This window comes from Ranitomeya imitator, chromosome 2 (assembly GCF_032444005.1).
Source record: "Ranitomeya imitator isolate aRanImi1 chromosome 2, aRanImi1.pri, whole genome shotgun sequence".
Taxonomy (NCBI): Eukaryota; Metazoa; Chordata; class Amphibia; order Anura; family Dendrobatidae; genus Ranitomeya; species Ranitomeya imitator.
The window spans coordinates 522167476-522183485 of NC_091283.1; the positions used below are offsets into that span (position 1 = coordinate 522167476).

General features: G+C 43.1%; 1 protein-coding gene across 2 annotated transcripts in view; it reads right to left on the reverse strand.

Annotated features, from left to right (window-relative positions):
* The window catches only part of ZNF385C (zinc finger protein 385C), a 285730-nt gene that overhangs the window by 200796 nt on the left and 68924 nt on the right, over nt 1-16010 (reverse strand). The gene's annotated exons all lie outside the window — the stretch shown is intronic.

Sequence of the window (16010 nt, forward strand, 5' to 3'; positions counted from 1 at the left end):
ATGCGTCATTGTCAGTGCTGCCACCTACTGTCTGGAGATGTGCGCGGTTCTGCTCGCCATCCCTCACCACTGACTAGAGATGAATGTAATAATTTGTGACGGACTCTATGATACCGTACTTGGTTCCCAACTAAGGCCACATTCACACATTCAGTATTTGGTCAGTATTTTACCTCAGTATTTGTAAGCCAAAACCAGGAGTGAGACAATCGGAGGGAAAGTGGCGAGGCTGTACCCAGCTCAGCCTTCTTACACAGAGAAAACAGGAATTCTATCCAAACTGCACCAAGCAGGCCAGGAAGCGATACATTGCTGGAATCAGGGTCCCTGCCCCTACTTCATGCAGCGCTCAGAATAAATAGCAAAAACCTGCTGGCAGATTCCATTAAGTGGTAACTTTGAAAACAGGGTTATATCTGTATCGCACAAGTCCTGGTGAGGGTGATTTCATGTAAAACTGGGTGAGCTGCCTAACAGATGTATTATTCTGTTTATCTCCTACTTTTCATTCTTCCTGACGGCTGTTGCGCCAAATCTAACTTTAGACAATGAAAGTCAAGAGCGAGAGATGAGGCATAATTAAGGAAATATTCAAGTGAAATAAGAGACAGCAGCCAATTTGATTTTTTTTTTCTGGAAGAAATACATTATTCAAAACTCCTGAACAGCCAGCACTTTTTATTGAAAAATTGGAAATAGTGTTTGGCTTCCACTTTTTTAATGATGGCCCATCCTTAGGAGTTCTGGGATGTTGCCGGAACACAGCAGCTCGGACATTTCTATGGTGTGCCATCATTTCTATGAATAAGGGGTGGATCTGCAGAACCTGGAGGTGGCTACTATAGTTTTGACAGCACTGTTGTGTTCCGGTGGCATCCGAGAACTTCTGGCCAACACTGGCACCTGTAACAGATAATCGGCGGTGGTGCCAGGCATCGCACACCCACTTTATCAGATATTAATAGCCTACCCTAAGTGAAGGCCAACCTCTTTAATGACAAAGATTATAAATTATACCAATAGCTCAATGTACTAATATAACCATTAACAATACTTTCTGTAAGTTATAAAATGAAGAAATTATTATCATAATGCCCTAAACTATCGCACCCAATTTTGTCTTCTTGAAAAATGGAAAAAAATGTCAACTATTTTATGGATGTTAACAACCCTAGTATAGGTAACCAGGGTACACATACACTATATGGACAAATGTAGTTTGACCCCTCGAGTTCATTGAAATCAGGTTCTTCATTCAGTCCCATTGTGTATAAAGTCTTGCCCCTCACAATCAGTCTGTGATACCAGTGTGGTACTGTAATGGGACGGTACCAAATCAGTTCATGAAATTTTTTCCCGCTTACATTTTCCACCTTTAACTGTGAGTGTTACTATTGAAAAACGGAAATGTTTAGGAACCACAGTTTCTCAGCTACAAAGTGGAGTCTATGTAAAGTTACAGAACCGGGTCGGAGAAGTCAGCCACGCAGTGCTAAGAATCAGTGCCACCTGGGGCACAGAGCTATGTAAGCGTCCCTCGCTTCAGCCAGCAGCAGCGCCAGGGATGCCCAACCTCCATTGTCATTAGCCTCCCTCAGTGCCCTTGGGTTAATGAATACAATAAAAAGAGGGAGTTTCTGAAGGAAAACCCACTGCAGTCTGACGGGAAATGTTAACCTCCTGATATATCTTCTAGCAACTCCATATTCCATTGTGGACGTACAATCTCAGAAAACCCAGTTATTGTTATTTATGCATTTCAATATTTTGCTTCTAAGGATTATAATTAATAAAATTCACCTTGTCAATACTGTGAAAGGGAATTTTAAGAATTAGCATATCTTTCCCATCCACAGGACAGGTGATAAATATCTGGTCACCTGCAGGGCCACACTCTTTGGCCTCCACAATCACTAGATCCCAGTGCATCTTGAGCCCCCTATTTGAATGGATCAGTGTTTGAACATGCACCCTGATGTTCAAGTACGGACTAGGACTGAAATTCAGCCCTGGCATTTGAAATCACACAAGGCCCATGCTGTCCCCGTCCCCAAGCACCAGATGTGATATATTACTAGTATTACCCTGGATGGAGGAAAGGAAGATTTACTACAAGACCAATATTTCTAATGATACTGGAGTCAGCGACTTTGTGTTTCATCACAACTCTTAACAGTATGGGTGCTTTGAGAACACCAATTTTGTTAACAACGTAGCAGACAAAGCAGCCCACAATCAGACAGGCCTTTCTGGCAATTGCCAGAATTGCCAGATGGCCACTCCGGCCATGCTGATGTTCCATTTCATATCTAGAGGAGGGAAGAAGATAGTGGAGCAATGTCTTAATCTCTTTCCATCAACCCTCATAGCCGCTGATTACCATGGCAGGGGGCATGTTTGAATGTCACTGTCTTTAAGCTTCACCTTTCTGTGGTTGTGCAGTGAAAAGAAATGGGGGTTTCAGGGTCCACCACATTCATGAATTTATCAACTATCTTGAGACAGGTGATAAATGTTTATGATTAAAAATTCCATTTAGATTGGTTGATGGACAAGCCCTTTATGTTAGAAGGGTCTTGAACAATAAGCAGGCCACAAAGTGTTCTATATTTGAGAATTCTAGAAATCAGAGGTAATTTGTGGGGAAACCAAGTCTCTACAGGGGAGATAAAGCATGGCACTATTCTTATTCAAATAGGTGAATACATAAATGCGTGGATGGTCCTCCACCATGAAAGACAATCTTTGTAGCTGCTTTCTAGTCTGAAAAATAATGATACATGGGGCATTCCTCAAGTGAGGATACCCTAAAGGGAATAAAAAGAAAAAAACAGATTGTCTATTAAAGGGAACCTGTCACCCCCAAAATCGATGGTGGTAAGCTCACCGTCATCAGGGCCTTATCTATAGCATTCTGTAATGCTGTAGATAAGCCCCCGATGTAACCTGAAAGATGAGAAAAAGAGGTTAGATTATACTCACCCAGGGGCGGTCCCGCTCCGATGGGTGTCTCAGGTCCGGTACAGCACCTCCCATCTTCATTCCATGACGTCCTCTTCTGGTCTTCACGCCGCGGCTCCGGCGCAGGCGTACTTTGTCTGCCCTGTTGAGGGCAAAGCAAAGTACTGCAGTGCGCAGGCGCTGGGCCTCTCTGACCTTTCCGGCGCCTGTGCACTGCAGTACTTTCCTCTGCCCTCAACAGGGCAGACAAAGTACGCCTGCGCCGTAGCCGCGGTGTGAAGACCAGAAGAGGACGTCATGGAATGAAGATGGGAGGCGCCGGAGCGGACCTGAGACACCTATTTGACCAGACCGCAGTGGGACTGCCCCTGGGTGAGTATAATATAACGTCTTTTTCTCCTCTTTCAGGTAACATTGGCAGCTTATCTACAGCATTACAGAATGCTGTAGATAAGCCCCTGATGCCGGTGGGCTTACCTCACCATCGATTTTGGTTTAATATTGTTTAAAGAGGCACTCCAATCAAAATGTTGATCCTCTTAAAATATTGCAGTCATCATATTATATGTTACTGAGTACTTACAGTACAATTACACATTTTGCCTTTCTACCCAGCCCTTCTACTGTATATTTTCCATTAGGTATATGACATCATGTGGTTAGAGACAGAGTAGCTGAATCCTTCTAAGCTCTATTTAGAAATAGTAGGCCTTTTTTTCTGCATGGGTCATCACTGCAAAGGTCCCTGACAGGGAGGAGGAGGATGACTCATGCAGGAAAGAGAGACTTTCTGATCCTACATAGAGCAGAGAAAAGAGAAGAATTAACTGGGTAGAGAAAACTGGGGAGAAACTGAGCAATTGTAAGCACAATTAATTGTGCTAACAATTGTATAATATGATGATTGCGCTATAATAAGAAGACAAAAACATAGATGGGAGGACTTCTTTATGTTGCCTCCAAAAAACAGACAGACATTCTCAAGCTTAAGTGGGTTATAAAAAAGAAACAGTGCCAATCCTGATTTTAAATTTTAAGTAAAAGAGTAGCATTTCTAACCATTCAGGGGTTGTGCAAGGCAAGACAAAATAATTACAAAATGTTTGGATATACAGTGTTTAAACTATACAAAAATCTTATGATTTTTCCCTTAATGCTTTAGCAGCATTGAATGACAGTAGGTTATGAAGTGAAAGGACATGCAGGAATACACTATGAATAAAGCTGAGGTATCAGACATAGCAGATGAGGAGCATTGAATGAAAGCTTTAAAATGTTAGAGACAGCTATAGGTATTTTGTAACCAACTCACGTAATCTATACAACCACCCAATCTATACAACCATTATCCACCACCCTCGGATCCTTCAGACGGAACCTGAAAACCCATCTCTTCAGGAAAGCGTACAGCATGAAATAACCGTTCTGCCACCTCACCACCCCCCAAGGTGCCGCTTCACCACCACCCGAGGTGCCGCCTCACCACAACCAGAGCTGCCGCATCACCACCACCAGAGGTGCCGCCTCACCACCACCAGAGCTGCCGCCTCACTACCACCCGAGCTGCCGCCTCACCACCAGAGCTGCCGCGTCACCACCACCAATGCTGCCGCCTCACCACCACCAGAGCTGCCGCGCCCCCGACCTTCTGTCTCTTCCCCCATTACCCCATAGAATGTAAGTCCGCAAGGACAGGGTCCTCTTCCCTCTATACCAGCCTGTCATTGTAAATTTGTTTACTGTAAATGATGTCTATAACTCTGTACGTAACCCTTTCTCATGTACAGCACCATGGAATTAATGGTGCTGTATAAATAATAGTAATAATAACCATAATAAACCATAATAAAAGATTACTTGCTGCAGCATTACTTTGACATTCGGAATAACCCTTAACAAACGCATTTATGTAATGCAGCCCCATTAATAAGCTACATTCCTGCAGTGCGCACATCCCAAACAAGGTGACATGAGGTAGAAGCTAACAATTTTGCTCCAAGGCTTTGATTAAACTGGAAGCTGACCTCAATATGGCGAGAAAGATTTGTCTCCAACAGCCTCGGGACTAGAGATGACATTTGGAATAACCTACTGCTGAGTGTTATCAAAGCAAGAATAGTCAATAGGAAATTAGCTTAAAAGATCCTCAAGTCACAACATTTGAGTCTGAAGAGAAAACCGCTAAACCTCAGAGAAAGGAAGTTGTACGCGTGGCCATAACACAAAGACCTTTCTGGCTTGGAAAGGGTGAACAGAACCACAAGGCTCAGGGCCATGTACTTTCTTCGTCCTGTGATAGGTCAACAAGAAAGCTTTAACACAAGGTGACAGAGCCGGAGAAAGTGGAGAAGGGGGGGCTGCGTGAAGGAGTTTGGGTAACATTGCGCACTCATGATGGATTATCAGATGATCGCTGACATACTGCATCAGCTTTGACATTTGCTAGAGGAAACCACAGAAATGTCAGGTCTCGATGAAAGAGCCTCACTCATTTATTTCAACTGAATCCCAATAATTAAAGTCTATCCTACAAACATTGCAAACATACTGTTCATGGACTTCCCCACTACCCATATGAACAGCTTATTAATTTAATGAGACCTTGTGATGTTATTATGAAATGGAGTAACTATGGCTTACACATGGGTGATTGGCTCATAATGAGAAGAAGCTAAATGTTTCCTACATGTACAAATCCATAAGTACATTGTACTTACAAATCAAGTTAATGGTGGAGAAGTTGGGATACTATGAATGATTCCTTGATTAAATCAAGCCTAACTTACTAGTTAGCAAAATAATAAATTGCTGTGACGTGGTCCCCAAGTTATAGACTTTAAAAATATGTGCGGCTAATGGCGCTGTAGAACATTTGTAAGAACAGCATAGGGCCTGTCACATAGATATGTCGTAGCATGTAGGGATGAGCGAATAGCTTCGGATAACTCCTTATACGAGTAGCAATAGCGCTTACCGAATAGCTGCATCTGGAGCAGGAGCTGGAGCGCTCTCGATAATCAGGTGTCCGGCGCTGCAGCTGCATGTGTCACGGCTGTGTGACAGTCCCAACACATACATGGAGAGCCTGTTTGTAGTGACTGTCACACAGATGCGACACATGCAGCTGCCGCGCCGGACACCTGATTATCGGGAGCGCTCCAGGTTCCCAGGTTCCCGATGCAGCTATTCGATAAGCGCTATAGCTATTCATTCAAGGAGTTATCTGAAGCTATTCGCTCATCCCTAGTAGAATGCACATGTCTAAATGTGTGAAGGGATTTGAAAAATATGCATTGTAAATGCAAACATCCTACAGAGTTGACCTTCAAGAATCTTGATTGTAGAGATGGTGATTATGGGTACATTTGGAAAATCCTGCCTCGGGTGACGAAAGAGCTTTCCCCAAACCTAAGCCTAATCTTCTACTTACAAGTGACTCAGACCCCAACTATATCTTGCCTTGGACACATTAGAAGACATCCAGTTGAAAAGACAGTTATACTGAGCAGAGTTTTTGGAACAGATGAGTGGTTATAATTCTTACCACATCAGCAAAGAGCCTGGAGAGAATATTAGGTTCAGAATAGAAGCCCTTTGCATATGGTTGACAAAAACAAATCTGATCAGTTGAAAATTGCTGCTACTATTACTACTTCTAGTAATAGTTGTGCACGTAAAAGAGGTGGTGCAATATAAAAGGGAAACTGTCACCAAGTTTTTCCCAAATAAAGTAGGACCAGCAACTGTAAATGCATAACACACAAATTAACTTTTACTATACTCACCTACGGCGTAGTCCGGTCTGATGAGCGCTGCTGGTCTTGATCCCCTCTTCTTACAATCGCCGTTCTCCTTCTTGCTTTGCTTTGCCACACAGTGTTCTCCATCATGCTTCTTCGCAGGCGTACTTTTCTCTACCTCTGTACTTCTCTCTGCCCTGTACAGTAATGCGCATGTACTGACCTTTCTTCACACGTGCATTACAGTACTTTGCTCTGCCCTCTAAGGGAGGAGCACAGTACGCCTGTGCAGGAGAACGATGGAGGACACTGTGTGGATGGCGTAGGATGCGTCATCCACACTAAGCAAGGAGGACAGTGTTCGCAATATTACAGTTGGCACTGGATTAAGACCAGGGACTGCCGGACAGTGCAGTATATGAGAATGATAAAATGATAAAAGTTCTTTTTTCTGTTATGCAGAGTGCATTGGGGACATATATACTGTATTTTACAATTCTGTATATGAGGGCTTACAGGTGCTGGCCCTATTTTATATGGGAAAAAGCCAGTGATAGATTCCCTTTAAGTTGACCCCCCACCTAATTATGGTGCTGGGTTTTACCACTAAGGACAAAAGGAACATTTGTCTCCCCATTTCTCAACATCTCCTTGGTTGTTGAGGTTCTAATCTGCCCTTTGCGAACAATGTGGTTCCTCTGGAGAAGGAAGTCCTATTCAAGTGGCAAGAGAGATATGACCAACCAGGGCTAGACGCCCTCTCTATGACATGGTCTGCCTCTATGATGTGAACATAGTAAGATATAATATACTGTACAGTAAAACCTCTTTGAGACCAACTGAAATTGCATCAAAATTTGTCTTCTCAGAGGGTGGTCCTCTCAAGAAACATACAATATATATATGGAAGAACTAAAAATCTGTCACAGGATATCCAGTCTGCATAAAGTGATGGTCTGTTGGGGAGATTTTACTGTATAATATGATCTATTCAACATATTACTGTGTGGACTTTGCCAAACACTTTAAAAATAAGATTGACCAGACAAGGCAAGTCTTCGTTGTTCAACCACCACAACCCCTTTGTATACCAGACCAATGCCCAAACCCCATAACCTCCCTATCCAACATCACTGAAGGGGGGCTTAATTGTCTCCTCTCCAAATCGCACCTCATCACCTGTGTGCTCGACCCCATCCCATCCCACCTCCTCCCCAACCTCACCACCACACTTATCCCATCCCTAACCCACCTCTTCAACCTATCACTAACTTCTGGCACCTTCCCTTCTGCTTTCAAACATGCCACAAAAACGCCTATCCTTAAAAAGCCAACCCTCGATTCAACTGCTATGTCCAGCTATCGCCCAATATCGCTGCTCCCATTCGCTTCCAAACTCCTGGAGCAGCACATCCACGCTGAACTTTCCTCCCACCTCTCATCTAACTTGCTCTTTGACAATCTACAATCTGGTTTCCGCCCCCATCACTCAACTGAGACAGCCCTGACCAAAATCACTAGCGACCTACTTACCGCCAAAGCTAATAGACAATACTCTGTACTCCTTCTTCTAGACGTGTCCTCTGCTTTCGACACAGTTGAACACTGCCTCCTACTACAGATCCTCACCTCCTTTGGCATCAAAGACCTCGCCCTATCCTGGATCTCCTCGTACCTTTCCAATCGCACATTCAGCGCCTCCCACACTACCTCCTCATCCCACCCTCTCTCTGTTGGAGTCCCTCAAGGCTCTGTTCTAGGACCCCTACTCTTCTCAATCTATACACTTGGCTTGGGACAACTCATAAAGTCCCATGGATTCCAGTACCACCTCTATGCTGATGACACTCAGATCTACCTCTCTGGCCCAGACGTCACCGCTCTGCTGTCCAGAATCCCAGAGTGTCTATCAGCCATATCCTCCTTCTTCTCCTCTCGCTTCCTCAAACTCAATGTGTACAAATCTGAACTCCTCATCTTTCCTCCATCCTATAGATCTTCCTTACCTGACCTATCTATCGCAATCAATGACATCATGCTTTCCCCGTACCGGAAGTCCGCTGCCTCGGAGTAACCTTCGACTCTGCCCTGTCCTTCAAACCGCACGTCCAAGCCCTTTCCACCTCCTGTGGCCTCCAGCTCAAAAATATCTCCAGAATCCGTCCTTTCCTCCACCGTCAATCTACTAAAATGCTTGTGCATGCCCTCATCATCTCCCGCCTTGACTACTGCGACATCCTTTTCTGCGGCCTCCCTGCTAACACCCTTGCACCTCTCCAGTCCATCCTTAACTCTGCTGCCCGACTAATTCATCTCTCTCCTCCGCTTCCCCCTCTGCAAGTCACTTCACCAGCTCCCATTCCCTCAGCATATCCAGTTCAAATTACTAATACTAACCTACAAAGCCATCCATAACCTGTCCCCTCCACATATCTCTGAACTAATCTCCCGATATCTTCCCTCATGTAATCTCCGGTCCTCCCAAGACCTCCTTCTCTCCTCCACACTTATTCGCTCCTCATCCAATCCCCTCCAAGACTTCTCCCGAATATCCCCCATCCTCTGGAATTCTCTGCCCCAACACATCTGACTATCTACCACATTCGGATCCTTCAGATGGAACCTGAAAACCACCTCTTCAGGAAAGCCTACAGCCTGCAATGACCCCGCTGCATCCTCACCACTACCGAAGCTACCGCCTCACCAACACCGGAGCTCCTGCAACCCTCAACCTACAGTCTCCTTCCCCATAATCCTGTAGAATGTAAGCCCGCAAGGTCAGGGTCCTCGCCCCTCTGTATCAGTCTGTCATTGTTAGTTTGTTTACTGTAAGTGATATCTGTAACTTGTATGTAAAGCACCATGGAATCAATGGTGCTATACAAATAATACAAATAAATAATATTACACATACATAACAAAAAAGGATAATACCATCATCACTATCATCAGAGTCTATAGCTATACTATAGATTTTCCTAGAGAAATATCTCGAGGTTCACATGTCACAGAATAAGGTCAGTGGTCTGTGAATTTACTCAATTTATTTTCTCAATTGAATAGATTTATTGAGCTGTCAAAAGCGAGATTAAAGCCGATCTACGGCACTACACACTACTTGCCTACACAACTGTTTTTACATTCAGAAATATATATATTTTTCATTTTGGCTAATTATTTCTAATTTTACATACTCCACTGTGCTCGCCGCCATTTACATTTGGTTCATTTGTAAGACCACAGCTTAACAATATCTTATGCTTTCACTCTACATTTTAGAAAATTTCCAAGAAAAAACGTTAATAATGGGAATTAGGAAAATGTGACAACAATGATTTCAATCTAATTACTATTAGGACCTGGGGAAATCTTCTGGAGAAATGACTGAATTAATGGGTCTACCTTCACGGCTGAGAATAGAAACCCATCAGAGCACGAAAGCAGTAATAATGGCACAGTGGTTCGCACATAAACACGGCTGTATATTACAGTGGACATGTAGATGTAGTAAAGGAATCCATTTTATATGCTGAAAAACAATACACTCTCTTTCTATGGCTTTACTGTATATAGGATCGCCACCTTCACGATAGTACATATTTACTGATCTGATAAGATGCAAACTCATATTGTCTGTATGTAGCTGGTAAGTGCGGAAAATGTGGAAAAATGTATCCTTTGTTGTCTACTGAAAGAACATCGGGAAGAACTGGTACATGGAGAAAAAGGAGCAATAGCCTGTAGCAACCAAGCCAATTGGTAGCCATGGACAACTGCTCTACTTTTCTCACTAACCCTCATTTATAAACTATTGTAAATAAACGTGAAGCGGTTGTATGTTTCAGACCCCACCAACCAGAGTCAATTTTATTTTATTCTAGGAGCTGTAATCTGGTTATGGGTACATGTTCTGCTTTTTGAGGACTATTACAATTTCTTAAAGTTATACTCAACAGCGCACTAGGAGGATGACTGTCTGATTGTTGGGCATTCCTGACTGACCAACGACATTGCTGACCGATGCTGATCTATGAGATAACTTTGTCTCAGCAGCACTGGAAGCACAGTGGCACTGTAAAGAGCTTGTAAGCACTGTTCGGAAGCATGTTTGGACACTGTGGATAGACTGCAGCGGTGACCAGTCACCTAGGTAACAGGCTGTAAATGATAAAAAAAGAAAAAGGGAAAAGAGCAAATTTGTAGCACATTTTAAATTACAAAAGTGCTCATATTCAAAAGACCTATTCAAAAATATCTATCAATTAAGACACTGGCAGACACAGACTTTAGAAAAGGGCCCCTCTGCATGAACAACATATGGGCCCTTTGCAGCCCAACAGCTCCTAAAAATGCAAAATTTCACATCCTTTGAGGTATAAATGGGCCCACTTACCTCTTGGGCCCCTGTGCGGCCACAGAGGTTGCATCAATTATATATCCGCCCCTGAATTAACAAGGTTAAAACCCTTTAACCCCTTCATGACCGGGGGATTTTTCATTTTTCCGTGTTCGTTTTTCACTCCCCTCCTTCCCAGAGCCATAACTTTTTTATTTTTCCGTCAATTTGGCCATGTGAGGGCTTATTTTTTGCGGGACGAGTTGTACTTTTGAACGACATCATTGGTTTTAGCATGTCGTGTACTAGAAAACGGGAAAAAAATTCCAAGTGCGGTGAAATTGCAAAAAAAGTGCAATCCCACATTGGTTTTTTGTTTGGCTTTTTTGCTAGGTTCAATAAATGCTAAAACTGACCTGCCATTATGATTCTCCAGGACAGTACGAGTTCATAGACACCAAACATGACTAGGTTATTTTTTATCTAAGTGGTGAAAAAAAATTCCAAACTTTGCTAAAAAAAAAAAAAAATTGCGCCATTTTCCGATACTCGTAGCGTCTCCATTTTTCGTGCTCTGGGGTCGGTTGAGGGCTTATTTTTTGCGTGCCGAGATGACGTTTTTAATGATAGCATTTCGGTGCAGATAAGTTCTTTTGATCGCCCGTTATTGCATTTTAATGCAATGTCGCGGTGACCAAAAAAACGTAATTCTGGCGTTTCGAGTTTTTTTCCCGCTACGCTGTTTAGCGATCAGGTTAATACTTTTTTTTATTTGATAGATCGGGCGATTCTGAGCGCGGCGATACCAAATATGCGTACATTTGATATTTTTTTTATTGATTTATTTTGATTGGGGCGAAAGGGGGGTGATTTAAACTTTTATGTTTTTTTTATTTTTTTCACATTTTTTTAAACTTTTTTTTTTAACTTTTGCCATGCTTCAATAGCCTCCATGAGAGGCTAGAAGGAGGCACAACCCGATCGGCTCTGCTACATAGCAGCGATCTGCTGATCGCTGCTATGTAGCAGAATTGCACGTGTGCTGTGAGCGCCGACCACAGGGTGGCGCTCACAGCGACGGGCAATCAGTAACCATAGAGATCTCAAGGACCTCTATGGTTACAATATACAAGCATCGCCGACCCCCGATCATGTGACGGGGGTCGGCGATGACGTCATTTCCGGCCGCCCGGCCGGAAGCGGTAGTTAAATGCCGCTGTCTGCGTTTGACAGCGGCATTTAACTAGTTAATAGGTGCGGGCAGATCACGATTCTGCCCGCGCCTATTACGGGCACATGTCAGCTGTTCAAAACAGCTGACATGTCCCGGCTTTGGTGCGGGCTCACCGCGGAGCCCTGCATCAAAGCAGGGGAGCCGGCATCGGACGGTATAGTACGTCCGATGCCGGTAAGGGGTTAAAGAATCATTTTGACAAATCTACTGTGTAGTACTATGTAGAACATGAATAAGGAAATGTTGGATGATAATACTTCATATTAAATCTAACAGAGGAAGCATTCGACTATAGTTTATTATTATTATTATTATTTATTTATATAGCACCATTAATTCCATGGTGCTGTACATGAGAAAGGAGTTACATACAGGGTTATAGATATCGATTACAGTAAGCAGGTTTACAGTGACAGACTGGTACAGAGGGTAGAGGACCCGGTCCTTGCGGACTTACATTCTATGGGATAGTGGGGAAGAGACAGAAGGTAGGGGCGAGGCGGCGGCTCTGGCGATGGCGAGGCGGTGGCTCTGGCGATGGTGAGGCGGCAGAATGGTTATTGCAGGCTGTAGGTTTATTACTGCATTAACTTAAATAGACGGAGTTTTCTGATATTTGGGCATGCGGAATGTACAGTGGGTACGGAAAATATTCAGACCCCTTTAAATTTGAACACTTTGTTTCATTGTAGCCATTTGGTAAATTCAAAAAAGTTCATTTTTTCACCTTAATGTACATTCTGCACCCCATCTTGACTGGAAAAAAAAACAGAAATGTAGAAATTTTTGCAAATTTATTAAAAAAAGAAAAACTGAAATATCACATGGTCATAAGTATTCAGACCCTTTGCTCACTCATATTTAAGTCACATGCTGTCCATTTCCTTGTGATCCTCCTTGAGATGGTTCTACTCCTTCATTGGAGTCCAGTTTTATTTAATTAAACTGATAGGACTTGATTTGGAAAGGCACACACTTGTCTATATAAGACCTCAAAGCTCACAGTGCATGTCAGACCAACTGAGAATCATGAGGTCAAAGGAACTGGCCAAGGAGCTCAGAGACAAAATTGTGGCAAGGCACAGATCTTGCCAAGGTTGCAACACAATTTTTGCAGTACTCAAGGTTCCTAAGAGCCCAGTGGCCTCCATAATCCTTAAATGGAAGACGTTTGGGACCACCTGAAGTCTTCCTAGACTTGGCTGTCCAGCCAAACTGAGCAATCATGGGAAAAGAGCCTTGGTGACAGAGGTAAAGAAGAACCCCAAGATCACTGTGGCTGAGCTCCAGAGATGCAGTAGAGAGATGGGAGAAAGTTCTACAAAGTCAATTATCACTTTATGGGCGAGTGGCCTGATGGAAGCCTCTCCTCAGTGCAAGACATATGAAAGCCCGCATAGAGTTTGCTAAAAAAAAACACATGAAGGACTCCCAGACTATGAGAAATAAGATTCTCTGGTCTGATGAGATGAAGATAGACCTTTTTGGTAATAATTCTAAGTGGTATGTGTGGAGAAAACCAGGCACTGCTCATCACCTGCCCAATACAATCCCAACAGTGAAACATGGTGGTGGCAGCATCATGCTATGGGGGTGTTTTTTAGCTACAGGGAGAGGATGACTGGTTGTCATTGAAGGAAACATGAATGCGGCCAAGTACAGAGATATCCTGGATGAAAACCTCTTCCAGAGTGCTCTGCACCTCAGACTTGGCTGAAGATTCACCTTCCAAATAGACAATGACCCTAAGCACACAGTTAAAATAACAAAGGAGTGGCTTCAGAACAACTCTGTGACTATTCTTGACTGGCCCAGCCAGAGCCCTGACCTAAACCCAATTGAGCATCTTTGGAGAGACCGTAAAATGGCTGTCCACCAACTGTCATCTTCCAACCTGATGGAACTGGAGAGGATCTGCAAGGAAGAATGGCAGCGGATCCCCAAATCCAGGTGTGAAAAATTTGTTACATCATTCCCAAGAAGACTCATGGCTGTACTAGCTCAAAAGGTTGCTTCTACTCAATACTGAGCAAAGGGTCTGAATACTTATGACCATGTGATATTTCAGTTTTTATTTTTTAATAAATTTGCAAAAATTACTACATTTCTGGGGTTTTTTTCAGTCAAGATGGGGTGCCGAGTGTACATTAATGAGAAAAAAATGAACTTTTTTGAATTTAACAAATGGCTTCAATGAAACAAAAGTGAAAAATTTAAAGGGGTATGAATACTTTCCGTATCCACTGTATCATGGGATAAAGACAATAATTGTTATCACGTAATGTAAAACAGACTGAACACCTTTAGATTTACACTTTTATTTGCTTTATATAATGCCAAAATTGTTAATGTACAAATACATTACAGAAAAATTTCATGTAGCGTTTTTCTGTTTTGAGGATAAACAGGAAAAATCTTGTAATGAACGTCCATATCACATCCTCGTAGTAATAGTATACCAGTTACAACCAGCATAGACTCACACCATTACAGGCTTTATGGGCATCATTAAAAAAGCAGTAACACAGGTTGAAGTCTTTGCGTGAACATCGCGATTAGTAACATATGTACAATATACCCTACGAAGATTTCTATATCTATCCTATCCATGCCTGCTGACATGATATGCCTCTTTTTATATGGCTTTTTATATACCGTAATTGTGATCTATGTTTTATGCTAAAATTCAGTGCCCAAAAACTACATAAAGACTAAAGTCCCCCACATACACATAGAAAAATCACTCAGCCAACAACTATCTCTGCCGACTAGTGATGAGCGAGTGAACTCGTTGCTCGGGTTTTCCCAAGCACGCTCAGGGGTCCTCCCAGTATTTGTTAGTACTCGGAGATTTAGTTTGCATCGCCTCAGCTGAATGATTTATAGCTATTAGCCAGGCTGAGTACATGTGGGGGTTGCCTGGTTGCTAGGGAATCCCCACATGTAATCAAGCAGGCTAGTAGCTGTAAATCATTCAGCTGCCGCGATGAAAATGTAATCTCCGAACACTAACAAATACTCGGAGATCACCCGAGCGTGCTGAGGAAAACCCGAGCACCGAGTATACTCGCTCATCACTACTGCCGACTTCTCCATACACGGGAATGCTTAGCAGAGGGCTACTGTGGGGGAGTCGTCACTAGTCTCGTTTTGCTGTGGCTAATTTTCCAGAAAACAATAAGATTCTAAGTAAGAAATTTAACAGGCCGGATCCTTCTCTCCCCCAATATTATCTTTTGGGGTAGAGTTGGGAGACCCCCAAACGTGTGTTTGGGAGTCTTAGAAAGCCAGTATTATCTTGTGTATTGGGGTCTTTTGACTCTTTCCCCATAGATGATGTTGAAGAAAAGAAGGATCAATCATGTTAAATTTCAATGTCAGTACTTATGGAAGTTAATGCCATCACCAGAGGTGTCTCAAAGCAACAGTATGAGCGAGTGAGGAGGAGTAGATTTTGGCCAACCACTGGTTGAAGGTGTATGGGTGTCTTAAATTTTGCCACTATTAGCAAGATAACAACATGACCCCCACAGCTGTTGGCAGAATGTTGGTTGAAGACAGGGCCGGCTCCAGGTTTTCGAGGGCCCCGGGCGAAAGAGTCTCAGTGGCCCCCCCCCTTTAACACATACCCCGATTTATGATGCACAGATACGGCAGAGAAATGTATAGTACAATGCCAGATTTCACTCTTACATGAGTGACAGCTATTGTAAATTCTGCAGTGTATATATACAGGACA